The sequence below is a fragment of the Oryctolagus cuniculus genome, chromosome 6 (assembly GCF_051225735.1).
Source record: "Oryctolagus cuniculus isolate XC-2025 breed Fujian yellow rabbit chromosome 6, ASM5122573v1, whole genome shotgun sequence".
Lineage (NCBI taxonomy): Eukaryota > Metazoa > Chordata > Mammalia > Lagomorpha > Leporidae > Oryctolagus > Oryctolagus cuniculus.
The window spans coordinates 61,891,099-61,904,163 of record NC_142872.1 but is presented as its reverse complement, the minus strand read 5'-3'; the positions used below and the strand labels follow the sequence as shown (position 1 = coordinate 61,904,163).

Genomic DNA, 13,065 nt, shown 5'->3' with positions numbered 1-13,065 from the left:
CTGTTGAGTCCTGAAAGAGACAGGAAAACAGGGTAGTGGCCAGAGCCTCGTCTGAGACCAGATGCTCAGCCTGCATTCCAACCCCATCTCTGACTGCTTCTCTTATTACATTTCCTGGGCCTTAGGAGTCTCATCGGGAACTGGGATCATAAGAACTACCTCAGAGTCCTGACGTAAGGAGGAAATGAGATCATTGTGTGGAAACGCTGAGCCCAGTACCTGGCATGGAGCAGATGTCCAGAGACTACAGATCTGGGAAGAACACACATGCCTTAAGATCTAAAATCGCATTCCCTCTGCCTGTCTCAGGCTGTCATTCAATACTCTAAACTCATTTTCCTACTTTAGATTCATCAGACTCCTGCACATGGGTGGACAGGAGATAACTCGAGCCACTGTGAGATCTGCTGATGAGTTTGGTCCTATCTGAATAAATGACATGGCTTCCACTGGGCTTTAGGAAGTGCAGGGATGAGGCGGCCGACGGCTGTGGCCACTGGCCTGAGCTGGGGGACAGCGGCTGCAAACTCAGGACCAGCAGGCTCTCGGCTTGCACCGCGTCATAGTACCACCCATCGTCTGACTGTGAACAGGCTCTGTGCCTTCTCTGAACCTCAGTTGCTCCATCTATAAAATGGGAACTAAAATGATCCCTAACACCTGAAAGTATTGCAAGGTGGCACGGCGATTTGGTCTGAAGCAGTGCATGCTCCGTGAATGACATCCGTGCGAAAATATCAGAGCCAAATGTTGTCAAGATTCTCTCCTGGAGGAACGGGAATTTGGCTTAACAGTGGAGACGCAGGATGGCGTACCCGCACCCCACTGGAGAGCTCCTCTAGCTCCTGACCCCTGCTTCCTGCTCATACGGACCCTGGGAGGCAGTGGGACAGTTGAGCCAACTGGGTTCCCGCCACCCACAGGGGACACCCACACTGAGTGCCCAGCTCCCAGCTTCAGGCCAGCCCAGCCCAGCCATTGCAGACATTTGGAGAAGTGAGTTAGAAGATGGGAGTTTGTTCTCTCTCTCTCTCTCTCTCATTGTAAAATAAAAAAAAGCAATTAGAAAGAGAAACGTGCTACTCCCTTGGGTAGCGATGCGAACCCTGAGATGGGACGATCAGTCGGAAGTGAACATCTCTGAGTGGTCCTGCCCGCTGCCCCTGACTCCACTCAATTCCTCGTCAGGATCAATTCCGAAAGAGCGAGCTGCCTGGTCTTTGGGCTGTGCTCCCACACCCCAGATGACTCCCCTGGAAAAGCTCAAGACAAACATTAAGATGTATGATATGTGGTCTAGTTATATTAATTTCATTTCTTATTAATAATTCATAAAAGCAACTCCATACGATGGGCCCTTTCATATTCCTGTTTTATAGATGAACAAAATAAAACCTAGAGAAGTTAAGCCACCTGCCTAAGGGAAATTCAAATGACGAATGGCGGAGGCATGACTTGACATCGGGGGTGAGCCCAGAGGCTGCAAGCACCTTCCACGGGCCCCAATGCCTGCAGAGTGGCTGCCGCCAAAGTGGCTTCTGGGATGCAAAGATTCTCCCCATCCCCACACCAACCAAAAAGGCTGCCTCATCACCATCACGCGCAATCAGCTCCCTGCGGAAACCCCCAAAACCCATTAAAGAAGCCCGTTCTCCAGGGCCCCCGAAGAACCCCACTTCGTAAATTGCCTTTGGAAAGTAAAAGGGAAATGAAACATCTGCGGCCTCGACTTTGCATGAGCAATAATTCACGAGTCTCTTTCAGAACCCAGAGAGGAGAACGCCCCACGGGAGGGAGTGGTGTAGATGTGTGATCCCGGGCTTTCGAGCCAAGAACTCATTAATATTTGTGGAATCCTTGAAAGAGAAACAGCACGGCTGAAACAGGAGCATTCCAAAGCAATAACTCATTTCTCAATTGAATGTGCTATTGGCATAATCATTCGAAAGAAGAAACAAGAGTCCAGGGGCCCTGCTCGTGGGGGGAGATCAATCTATGGCCTCTTGAAGAATCGTTCACTTGAGAGCTTCGAAGCAGGGCAGGCTATTGGCCTAGTAGTTGGGGTGCCCCAGGCCCACATCGGAGCACCTGGATTTGATGCCCGGCCCTGGTTGTTTTATCTACGTTGGGCCAAGGGTTTTTACCTTTGAGAGTGAACTTCTTACAGGATGGAGAAGCTAAGGTTTTAATTCACATGGTTGCGTCTTCATGTGGCAATAATTAGAGGAAAATGCACAGAAAATCCAAGCATGTTTCTCTAGCTCTAAGCAGCCTATCAAGAGGGGGAAGCCAGCCTTCCCCAGCCTCCTTGTCTGGAACAACACAGAGCAGATGAGTGATACAGACGTGTGTGGCAAGGGCTGGGCGCGTGGCAGTGGGCATGCTGGGGACTACTGGATCCAATGGAACCCGCCCTGTGCATGGGGAACAGCCCCAGCTAGCTCAAGGACAGGAGGGAATGCGGTCCTGCAAGGGCCAATCTTGCGATTTTGCAGGAAAAGCTGGAGATTGTGAACTATGGGGGACATTTCCCAATTTTCAGATTGGGAACAGCAGGTCCAAAATGGTGCTTTCAAGATTTGTATTCATGATTTTTTTTAAACTTTTCAACAACTTCCCAATTTTTTTTTTAATATCGCTATTTCATAGGAAATAAGTTGCCCAAAGTGACTGGGCCAGGGAGAAATAGCGGGAAACCCACCCAACTCTGGTGAGGCAGAGAGCGTGAGAGCTCTGGCTGAGTGGGGAGCAAGCTCACAGATGGCACTGGGCACCCGTGACCATGACTGCACAGGGCAAGGCGGGCAGCTAGTGGGCTTCAGAGTGTGTGTCCACAGACATCTCTAAATAGATCCAGGCCCAGCTCCTCCTACCCCATGGAGAGAGCTGTTAAGGCTGAGAAGGCTCTAACACTGAGCCCCTGCTGCAGGCACTGGACTTTTCATGTCTTGTTTTCTTTTCAGTCTGCAATGACCAATGGTTTGACGAAGATGCCATTAACCCCGTGATATTATCCTGGGATCACACAGCCAGGCCACGCCCCGGGCCTCGTCTTTCTGACTTTTGCCTAACACACCTGGGCCTTCCTCTTACCTGGGTTGTTCAGCTCCCACTGCAAACTTGTCAGTCACCAGCATCTTGGAGAAATAGTACCCTCACATACACACACACACACACACACACACACACAGGTGCACACACACACCCTCCCCGATCTTACCAGGGCCATTTAGCACTAAGTGAAATTCACTAAACTGAGATGTGGCACAGCCTTACCGACTGCACGGGTAGTGACAGCAGCTACAAATCTGTCCCCACACGTGGGTTACAGGGCTTGCACGGCGAGGTCATGCAGTCTGTTTAAACAGTGCCGCCCTGACGGTGATGTTCACTGGTCATTAAGAGCTGAAGAGGCTCCCAAGGGGCTCAGGATCCAGGCAGAGCACTGGTTCGGTTCACACAGCAGCAGTGCCTGGCCTAGGGGCTATCGCTCCACTCTGCCCTACATTGGCTGTCTGACTTTCTGCGAACACCTCTGGGCCTCGCTCTACCTACCTGCAAGAATGGGACTAATCCTTATACCCACCTGCCCAGTACATTGGGCACACCTGCCATGGTGCTGGGCATGAGGCTCCCGGAACTGCTGAATGCTATTGCTGTCAGTGCTATTTAAACACAGTCCTTAAGCAGAGATGAGCAGAGCTGATTGTTTGACTTCCTGCCACTAATATAGCCGGATGCCCGGCTGAACTGATTCATTTTGTCAAGATGGTCTGGTGAGTCACAGCCCTAATTAACTCTCCCATGGTTTTACTGGGGCAGGAATCAGACCCGTGGGTTTCACCCCACTCTCCCTGGCTCCCAATAATGGAGGTTAGTGTCCCTTGTAAGCCTTGCTGATGAGAAAATCATGCAGGAGACACAGGGTGACACACACACTCACGGTCTCCATGGAGCATTAAAGCAAGGGCCTGGAACCTAATGGAACTACCTTCCTTGCACCAAGGTGTCCCCCAGCGGCTGCAATGCGGGCCCCCAGCTCGTGTGCTTATTCCAGCGCGGCCTCCGCAGCCCTGGCAGGATGACGGGGACACTGAGGCACACTGGGGCTTTCCTTTACAGAAAGCTCCTCTTGGAAGCACAGGGGACAAACCCTGGGACTGGGTGGGGGTGAGGTTCAGGCTGGGGGTGGTGGGGGGAAACAGGGGGTGCACAGTTCCCAGCAAGATGGCTGAGAAAACCCACAGGACACCTTCCTGTGCCAGCGCTGGGTTTTGGCTGAACTGTTTGCTCCTGGACAGCCAAAGCCTTGCGGATTCAGCGTGGTGGCCCCTGCACCTGGCCAGGGCTGGGCTGCACAGGGGGCTGGATAATCCGTGCTCAGTAAGTAAACACCACCTAGCTCATCTTCTCTGGAAAGGACGTGAGGCAATGCACAAGCTACGTGACTTATCCATCATGAATGGTCCCTGAATGCTCACTTCGTGCCAAGCTGTGTCCTGAGTACCGTCTGCGATTTCCCATTGTGTCCTTGCCATTGTTATAGGTTGAGCATTACTAATGCAGAAATATGAAATCCAAAAGTACTCCGAAATCCAAAACTCTTTGGGTGCCATGACACCACAAGTGGAAAATTCCATGCCTGACCTCATGCAATGGGTCAAAGGCAAAATGCAGGTGCCCTAAGAATATCATATGAAGTTACCCTCAGACCATGTGGGCAATGTGCATGCAAAACATAACTCAGGTCATGTTTAGATTTGGGTCCCAGGCCCAGGAGACCTCATAACGGAGATGCGAATATTCCAAAGGCTGAAAAATCCCGACTTCCAAACACCTCTGGCCGGGATCACTTGAATCAGGGATACTCAACCCGTATTTGTGGTAGGTGTTGTTATTATGCCTGCTTTCCCGATTAGAAAAACAGTAAGGACGTGAACAGAAAGAGCAAAGAACGACGTACATGAGAGGCAGCTGGGAAAACTGTGCCCCGCCTTGCAGTAGGGGCCATAAATTGGCTCCAGGTTTTCTGGGAACCTGACCAACGGTTAGGAACTGGGTCAGTGATACATCCACGGAGCCCAGAAGACACAAGCTGATGGCTCTGAAGATGTACAGATGGCTCCCGTCTGACTCATACAGCCTGGGGCAGTCACCTCTCCCTCAGCCTCTGTTTTATCCCCTGGACAAGGGGAGTGAGTATAATACCATCCCCATCACGGGGAGGTCACAGGAGCAGAACGATGCAGCAAGCGCTGTTTCTGGAATCCAGAAGATGGTCTGTCAATATTTGCCCTCCTGCCTTATTTCTGGCTCCTCTTCCCACTCCACTGCGGGAGCGAGGAATCTTAAAATGTGGGTTCCTATCTGTGCAATCGCCAGCAAGGCTGCTCAGCCAGCGCATCTCTACCTGAAAAGAGAAAGGAGCCATGGACGAAGGCACTGGGTTTTGCAAGCACACCTGCTCCTGAATTTCTCCAGCAGTGGGCAATGGCACGGTTTGCTAAAGTCTGTCCTGGGTCCCACTTGAAATGCACAGTGAAACAAAAGGGACCCCCGACTCCGCTATGGTAGAGCCTTGCCCTGGGACACTCAGGAAAATCGCGCCTTTCTGTCATCTCCTGCAGCACAGGAATGTCATTGATTTTCCCAGCCTCATTTTCGTGTTTGAAAGAATAATCCCCCCCCCCCCCAAGGCTCCTCAGAGAACCGTAATGGAGAAAATCTCATTCATATTTTACCATGTAACCCAAAGCTTAATCATCCATCAGAGCAGAGATGCAGGCTGAAGGCCCGGTCTGGGGGCAGACCCAGCGCCAGGCCCTCGGATGCAGCAATGACCTCTGTGTGGCTCGGCTCTCGGGAGAGGCCCTTAGAGGACAAGGTGAGAAGCCCTGTGATGGAGATGGCTCTGGGGAATGGGGCCCTGAGCCACTTGCAAGAGATGGGCAGAGGACCATCCAAGCCTGTGCCAGTGTATGGAGGCAGTGGCGGGAGTGGCGCACCTGCTGGTGAAAGATGACACTTGAATGGTCAACAGAGGCAGCTGAAGACAGAACATAAGCGTCAAAGACCTCACTGGGAGTACCAACAGGGCTCAACTTCTGCTGTTCACTGGCAGAGTCCCATCTGAGTGCTAAAAATGACTTGGGCTGGGGTGGGAGGTGCGCGCCAATGTTGTGGCACAGGAGGTTAATGTGCCTCCTGCAAGGCCCACATCCCATATTGCAGCGCCAGTTCCAGTCCCAGCCACTCTGCTTGTAAACCAACTTCCGTCTAATGCACCTGAGAAGGAAGCAAAAGATGGGCCAAGTGCTTGAGCGCCTGCACCCACAGGGGAGACCCAGCTGGAGTGCCCTGCTCCTGCCTCTGGCCTGGCCTAGCCCTGGCTGTTTTAGCCATTTGGATGGAAACTGAAATCAAGGTGGGTGGATTTAGCAGGGAGGAAGGCCAGGCAAGGGCTCTGGGAAGAAGCCAGACCTGAAGGAGTGTGCCATAGCCCAGAGCACTTCATGGCTCAGGACTGAGCTAGGTATCTGGGGAGATAGCAAGGCCAGGAGGTAAACTTACACTTTGTGGGTGCCAACAATGTCTTGATGCTGCATATATGCAAAGTATCACTACAGAAGACAAGTTGCTGTAGTTTGAATGCTGTTCATCCCCACCAAATCCAGCAGGGAGGCCAAATTCCTCAGTGCCAAAGTGCTGGGAGGCGGACCTAGTAGGAGGGGTCTGGGCCATGGGGGCGGAGCCCTCATGAGCAGACAGATGCCTCTGGAAAGAACTGGTGCGCAATCAAGGGCGTCTGGGGCCAGCCCTTGCTCTCTGCTTCTTCCTGTCAGTTGAAGCAGCCCAAGGCCCTCACCTGATGGATTCCCAGCCCCCAGAACCATGAGTCACCCTAAACCTCTACCTGACCATTTCTTCCCTCCTTTCCTTTGTTCCATGACAGCAACACAAAACAAACTAAGACATCATTTTTCAGATAAAAGGCCTAATGCTCAGGGAGGGAGAATGAGTCACCAGAGAAAGGCGAGTCTGATGGCGCCCCACCCCGCGCCCCGCACCAGAAACGAGCCAGACCGGACCGCAAAAGGAGACAATGCGTTGCGTCAGTGTGTGCAGCCTGCAGGCAGACTTGTTTTCTGGATCCCAGGATGACTAATGGATGCCTACGGGGTAATCTGTAAATACAGAGCCCCGAGCTCTATTAATATTCCATGATAAATGATATTGCTTGGGAATCGAATTCACATCAACGGAAGTTTCCACTGTATGGCAGCATCCTGGGAACATTAGATTGTGGGCTGGGCCTCGGATGTGCGTGCGTCACCCACATGAGCAACCCCAAGGCCTGGGCCCAGCCAGCTGCTCAGTGAATACTTCTTGACTGAATGGGGCCACTTGGAGAAAAATTGCTCTGGGGGGTACAATGTGGTGAGTGACAATGGACACATTGTCAAGTTGTAATTTTTCAAAGCTTTATTGATAGAGCTGGATATAAATAGAATGTGTTTGCAAATTAATTCTTTGCATAGTTTCTGACTACTACTCATATCCTCCTAATAATATGAGGCCAGATGATTTTTATGGATGAGACCTGTTTAAAAATAAAAGAAACAGATGGTTTCTCTACTCGTTCAAGTGTTCTATAGCGTGGAGCAAGAGAAAGGCAGGTGTGTCCTCTTCCCAGGGGCAGCTTCACACTAATGCCAAACCTATCAGAGACAGTGCAACAAGACCTCACAACACTACTCAAGCAACAATTTTCAGATAATTTATTAGCAAGCAAAACTCAGTGGTACACCATGACAAGTGAGAACACGTAAGAGCAGCTTACTATTTGGAAATCAGTTAGCATAGTTTGCCTTAATACTGAGTCAAAGAAGAAAAACCATATGACCATCTCTGCAAAGGTAGAAAATGCAAATGGTGGTGGTGGGGGAGGGTGCGTGTGTATTAAAACCACCAAAATTTAAATGGTGAAACACTAGAAACAGTGAATCTTATGTACTGACCAATGCGATTAGATAAGAAAAAGATATTAGGAGTCAAAAATTTAGAAAGAAGAAATAGCAGGAGATAACTAAATGTCAGCTAAAGGGAAGCAATGCTAGCATTAAGGGCAGATGAACCACTTGTCTATCTAGAAAACTGAAATAATTAAATTTTTAAGGAAATGAGTTGAAACAGGCAAATTGGTAACTGCCTGAAAGTAAATAAGTATACAAAATTCTAAAGCATTTGTTGTTGATAAATACTAACCAGTTAGAAAATACATAGCCTATGACACCAGCTTCCCACATCAAGAGTCCCAGCTGCTCTACTCATAATCCAGCTTCCTGCTAATGTGCCTGGGAAGGCAGTGAAGATGGCCCAAGGGCCTGGGCTCCTGCCACCCATGTGGGAGACCAGGATGGAGTTCCTGGCTCCTGGCTTCGGCCTGGCCCAGCCCTGGCTGTTAAGGGCATTTGAGGAGTAAACCAGTAGATCTCTCCCTCTCCTTCTCTCTCTGTCTTTCTCTCTCTGTTGCTCTGCCTTTCAAGTAAATAAACAAACATATAAATCTTTAAAAAAAAAAACACTACATAATTGAAACAATTTAGCATATGATATCAAGTCATTATCAGATCCATGGAAGAAAAGGGAACAGAATTAAACTCGATGGAAATGTAGCATGTCAAGTCAGGAAATAAAAATTGTCTGAGACAAATTCCAGATGGATCTAAATTTTCACATAAAAAATAAAAATCATAGAAGCCCCAGAAGAAAATGCATTTAAGGTGGGAGAAGGCCTTAGTTCTGCTGGAGTTGCCGTGTATCAATATTTTCCTTTATGCCTTCTGGAGTTTGTGATTAATTTGAGTCAAAGGCAAAGAAAGAAATCCTGCTGGATTAAAAAAAGAAGCTGTGCCATAAACAAAACCAATAGGCGAAGGACAACTGAGAACATAGCAAACAAGTGAGAAAGACGGAGCGTGCAGCCTGGGGAAGCAACCACGCACATCAGTGGGAGGCACCCTAAGTGGTCCAACTGAACAGGAAGCTTTTCCAGACCAAAGGTCAAGTGTCAGCCAGAACACGGAGAGAGGCATCATTTCACTGACTGGGAGAGATGTGCACATTTAAAGATCAGGCATCGGTTTTTTATCTTCAGATTGGTAATGTTTTTAATCTTTGTTAAAACCTGGTGCTGGCAACAAGTGGAGGAACACACCACGGAGGGAGTACAAATTAGTGGGGAAATCTGGGAAGATAATTTGGCAAAATCTGTTACAATAGAGGATTTCCATAGCTTCTGGAAAAGTTTTTGAGACTGAAGATTCTCATACCCTACAGATACATGTGTAAAATATAGGAAGGAGGGGCCGGTGCTGCAGCTTAGCAGGTAAAGCTACCACCTGGTGCTGGCATCCCACATGGGTGCTGGTTCAAGTCCTGGCTGCTCCTCTTCCGATCCAGCTCTCTGCTATGGCCTGGGAAGCAGTAGAAGATGGCCCTAGTGCTTGGGCCCCTGCACCAGCATGGAAGACCTGGAAGAGGCTCTTGGCTCCTGGCTTCGGATCGGCCCAGCTCCAGCTGTTGTGGCCACTGGGGAGTGAACCAGTGGATGGAAGACCTCTCTCTGTTTCCCCCTCTCTCTATCTATAACTCTACCTCTCAAATAAATAAATAAATCTTTAAAAAATATAGGAAGGATATTTGTGAGTGTGTGTCTTAGTCCCTATGGGATACTGAAATAAAATACCACAGAATAGGTAGCCTGTAAACAACAGAAATGCGTTTCTCACAGGTTCTACAGCCTGGAATCCATGATCAGAGAGCCTGATGAAGGCCTCTTCCAAGCACAGATGGCGCCTTGCCAGCACATGCTCACTTCGGAGAAGGGTTGCCCAAGATCCTTTAGGACATTTATTATTAAAGATTTATTTACTTATATGAGAGGCAGAGTTGGGAGGGGGAAGAGAGAGAGAGAGAAAGGTCTTGCATCTGCTGGTTCACTTCCCAAATGGCCTCAAAGGCTAGAGCTGAGCCAATCCAAAGCCAGGAGCCAGGAGCTTCTTCCAGGCCTCCCAAGTGGGTGCAGGGGCCCAAGGACTTGAGCCATCTTCTACTGCTTTCCCAGGTCACAGCAGAGAGCTGGATCAGAAGTGGATCATCCGGGACTCGAACCAGCACCCATATGGGATGCCAGCACAGCAAATGGAAGTTTAACCTACTGCACCACAGGGCCAGCCCCAGGACCTCCTCAGGATTACAATTTCAGCATATGAAATGAAGGGGCTGTAAAACATTCAGACTGCAGCTGTGTGTGTGTCTGGAGTGTGTGTGTGTGTGTGTGTGTGTGTGTGCAGAAACACCAGAGCGGGCTCACTGTAGAATGGTTTTAGCACAGAAGTCTGCAGGCTGGAACAGCAGAGGGCTGGTTGAGAAAGGTTGCAAAGCCTCATCAGTCTGCAGCGATGAACAAGAACATGGGATGATTTCTGAGATGGATCATTAAGGGGGAAAAAGCAAGGTGCAGAAGAACGTGGTCCCAGCTGCGGAAATGCAAGAGGACAGCAAGTGTGTGGATGCATCTAAATGTTAACACATGTACTAATGTGCGGAAGACGTGTCTGGATGGTGACACAGGAAACCGTCCCTGGGCTGCCCGGCAGAACTTAGTGCGAGGGTGGAAATGCACTGTCCGGTGTGCTAGGTCTCAGCCCCTGGCACTGCCCAGCACCTGAAATGCAGCTAATGGGACTGGAGGATGACTTAGGAATTGCATTTCATCGTGATTAATTTGAATGTGCATCACCACATGTGTCTAAGGGCTTCCAACTTGGACAGGACGGACATGGAGGGATATTTGGGGTGAGAGGATTATGGATGGAGAGAAGGGGAGACTTTGTATTTCAGCTTATGTCTTTCTGTACTGCTGGCATTTGGCGTGTGTGTGTGTGTCTGTGTGTGTCTGTGTTACTGACCACCTATTGTATTCAAGGCCCCAGCAGATACAGTCACAGGAGCTCAGGAACTGAATCAGGGACTGGTGGCAGGCACATGGGCTCTGAGGACAAGTCCAGCAGGTCCGCGAGGCCGGATTTCACCTTGCTGGCCAGGGCATGCTCAGAACGGTTCTAAGAAGGGAAAGGATATGACCACGTGAATTTTAGAACAGAGGTATCCTGGCTGCGGCTTACCATGTCCAGAGCAAAGACAGGAGCTGGAAAGGAGGGAGGCAGTTGAAATATATGCAAGAATTATTTTTATCCTTCTCTGCAGAAAAAAATAATAAAGCTATTTTATGAACCTAAAATTGCATTTTGTACATTTTGCTTTGCTCATGAAACAATCATATTTAGTCTGTTTAAGAGTTATGCAATACTAACATAAAAGGAAATGTCCTTTTCCCAGCTCCTGCGCTAGCTGCTTCTTATTAGCCCCCATATTAGTCAGCTTTTTGAACAACACCAGAAATATCTGAGAGGAGCTTCTTAGGAACAAAGCAAGGTTTATTCGGGCTCAAGGTTTGGAGGTGCACAGTCCACGACGGGGCAGCCCTATTAGTCTGGCATCTGCAGAGGGGTACAAGCACACGGCAAGCCAAGAAGCTGAGAGCGGTCAGGCCCAGCTCAGCTGTGGTCACCAACCCTACTTTCCAAGGAATGCCCAGGGATCCAAAGACCTAGCACTGGGCCCGCGGCCCAGATGCCATGATTAGATCAAGTGTCCGCTCCAAATTCATCGGCCATTAACATTACTCCATTGACTTTTAATATAAGTCTTTGCAGTTAACATGTGTGCAGGAGTGTGGAAAGCCAAATCCTATTCGAACCGTAGCAGCCCCCTACAGTCTTAAAAAGCCTTTTTATCTCCATTTTTACTAATTTCTCTAAGGCTTCCAATCTCTAAGAGGCTACAAAGAGAAGAACTTGCAGTACCAGAGAAATCGGACTTAATCTTGGTGGCATCCATGCGCTGGGATTCCCGTGTTGGAGCACAACAAGCATGCCAGTAAACCCAGGACCACGGCCCCCACTCTTGGTGTTACTGACATTTTTGGAGGGACAACTGTTGTAGGGGGAGGTCCTATGCATCCTGGGATGTTCCATAGCCAGTAACACACACACACACACACACACACACACGCACACGCACACATGCACACACACACAGATGTGACCAAAAATGTTTCCAGGCATTTCCAAACGTCCCCTAGGGAGCAAAGTCATCCGTGGTTCAGAACCTAGAATATCACAGCCAAAGGACCTTTGGGATCATCTCACCCAAACTACCCATTTTACAGATGGGAAGACTAAGACCCAGAAACTGAGACCACAAAGCAGATTTCCTGACTCAGTTGAGAAATTTTTTTTTTTAATTACGGTTTTTTGTTTTTTTTTTTTTTTTGCCTCAGAGAAATGCAATGTAAAAATGGAGAATTTTCATTTATCTGGCTGAATGTGTACTCCTCCCACTCCTATCTATCTATCTATGGTTCCTTTCTCTTCACTTGTGCATGATTCAGCCTAGCATTTCTATGCAATAACCTGCTTTTCTAGTACAAATGCTACCAAAAGTAACAATTTTTTTAAAGACTGGGAGACAGCCCCTCTCTTTCCTCCCAGCATTTTCATGAGTGGAGGGGTTAAGGGGAAGCCATCCGCTGTGTGCCAGGGGCTTCTGTTCGCCAGGCCTGCAGCACAGCACACACACGGGCACCATGCAGTCCTGGAGCGAGGAGGCTGAGGCTCACGGAGGTGCAGGCCCAGTGAACTGTAGAACCCGGGTCTGAGCGAGGGTGAGGCAGCCCCGAGCGCAGAGCGTGGGGAATGAGAAAGGCGCGCTGAATCCCCTTGGACAAGCAAATCCCCCCCTCTGCTGAGGAGCCCGTGTGCCTATCCAGCAGGAAGGGTGCCTGTGTGACAGTTGCTATGACAACTCGTTTTCTTATAATTATAGAACACAGTGGTGACATGACAAGCAGCACGCTCAGTCTCTTTGTTAGGGCCCATCTTCCTCTGACAGTTCCAGGAGCTTTAACATCACAAATTTTTTAAGAAAAGAAGACCCACT

General features: G+C 49.2%; 1 protein-coding gene across 3 annotated transcripts in view; it reads right to left on the bottom strand.

Moving 5' to 3' along the window:
* Positions 1–13,065, bottom strand: part of NSG2 (neuronal vesicle trafficking associated 2) — an 86,839-nt gene that overhangs the window by 18,616 nt on the left and 55,158 nt on the right. The gene's annotated exons all lie outside the window — the stretch shown is intronic.